Source organism: Nanorana parkeri, unplaced genomic scaffold (assembly GCF_000935625.1).
Source record: "Nanorana parkeri isolate BGI_ZX_2015 unplaced genomic scaffold, ASM93562v1 scaffold457, whole genome shotgun sequence".
Lineage (NCBI taxonomy): Eukaryota > Metazoa > Chordata > Amphibia > Anura > Dicroglossidae > Nanorana > Nanorana parkeri.
Genome location: NW_017306725.1, coordinates 137,217 through 139,263, shown reverse-complemented (window position 1 = coordinate 139,263; position 2,047 = coordinate 137,217). Strand labels below are relative to the sequence as shown.

General features: G+C 42.3%; 1 protein-coding gene across 1 annotated transcript in view; it reads left to right on the top strand.

Annotated features, from left to right (window-relative positions):
* Positions 1–2,047, top strand: part of AKAP11 (A-kinase anchoring protein 11) — a 45,093-nt gene that overhangs the window by 23,916 nt on the left and 19,130 nt on the right. The gene's annotated exons all lie outside the window — the stretch shown is intronic.

The following is a 2,047-nucleotide window of genomic DNA, read 5'->3' as shown; positions in this document are numbered from 1 at the left end:
ATTATGGGTGCAAAAAATGGTGGCAGTTGCAAATCCTTATGTTGCACGATATTAGCGCAACTCCTTATCAAACCCCAAAATTTTGTGAAAAATGTACTTCAATGCCCCAAAACACAATAAAATACCAATTTTTTAAATAAAATATAAAAGATGAGGTTACAACAAGTAAATAGATACCCAACATGGCCAGGTTAAAAATTGTGTGCGTCCGTGAAACTGTGACAAAGTTCAGTACCCCAAATAGGCCATAGACGACACTTTAAAAGTCCCTACAGGTCATCAGTTTAGAGAGATCCAAAAATACTGGCCCTAGAATTATTGCTCTCACTCCGGTGTGGACGGCGATACCCAACATGTGTAGCGCGTTCGTCGTTATCATACGTAGGCAAACCCGACGCGTGTTTACGCCAAGATGCGCGTGCTCGCGGAGGCGGGAGACTTTAAACATTTTTTAAAATTATTTTTAGATTTATTTTATTGTTAATTATAAAAACAGTTTTTGGGGTTTTTTTTTTTTACTTTAACTGCTATCACATGGGGAGTTTCAAGCCCCCATGTGATAGCAGATGGTGGTGACAGGTACTCTTTAAGGTGACACTTAAAGGTGTCCCCTTTACACTCCAAGTAAGCTATTGAAATGCAGATCGCACTTCAATAGCTTATTGCTGGGCTTCAGGAGCCCAGCACTGACAGCTATGGGACTGGAAGTGATGCAATCTGCATCGCTCCCGGTCCCATAGAGCGGGAAGGGGATGGACGAACGGAGGTTTGTCCATCTGCTCCCCAGCTTCCTCCCAACACCAGAGAAGCTGGTCCCGGGCCTGTAGGAGGTGCAATGGAGCCCGGGAAACAGGGCCAGTGTCAGGCGGGGGGACCCCTTCACCGGGCCATAGAAGCGATATGGCAACAGCTGAGTCGCCAGAATAGCGTCTACTGTAAAGCCGACAGCTTTACAAGTTTAAACAGAGTCGCCACCGGGAGTCTGTTTAAATAGCCCCGATGCCACCGACGTACACTGTATGTCGTTGGTCGTGAAGGGGTTAAACATGAGAACAACCTTATCTGCCAAAAGTTGCGTACTTCTGTACAGCCACTCCTACCAGACAGCACAGCCATATTTACCCTTTACAGGCTGCAGCACATAGTATTGTCAGTAACACTGATCAGTACACTCTACCACCCTGCTGATTGGGGAAAGGATAAGTAGCGGCACACAGAGGAGCTCTGCTGTCTCCTGCCTATGTATTTATCCACAATAGAGAAAAACGGAGTTGTACTCACATTATATGTAACCGATACATTCCTTCCGAAACAACTACATGCATGTATCGTTGTGGGATCCAATTAGGATCATCTTTTTACCGGTTACATATAATGTGAGTACAACTCTGTTTTTCTCTATTGTGGATATATTTGTATCTCACTCACATCAGAGACTTCCTGCCCCGTAGGAGATTCAAATGTTCAGTACCCGCATCATTATACACAGGTGATTCCAGGGAAGCGTTGTTTTAACTGTTTTTAAATGTCGTGTTATAGGTGTCTTTATAAGTATAGTGTTGAAATTCAATAAATTTTGTTATATTATATTACTTGTTTGTGATCTATTCATCAGATCATTTCCACTTTTTAGGGATTTCTATTTATGGGGGACTGTATCTTTTTTGAACTAATAATTGTTTAACTTTTTTTAATGAATACATAATTTAGGCCTGGACAATTCTCTCAGAACTGTGAGCCATCTTTAAAAACCTGAATGGGACTATATGGGCAGCTGAATAGCACAATGAATACCTAAATATCAGCCTCTTTTATCAGTCAATAAAGAACTGTGCTGATTGTCCTATAGTCACAGTACCTACACTACAGCACCCAAAGTGCCCACAATACACCCTCTACATACAGCACCACTCAAGTTAATAACAATACCCTTTGTAAATGCAGCAACACCCTAGGGCCCACAATACCTAAATTACATATTATGCCCACTCCCCTACCCAGTTTATACATTGATACCTAACCTTCACGGAATTACCCTGTCCGTAAT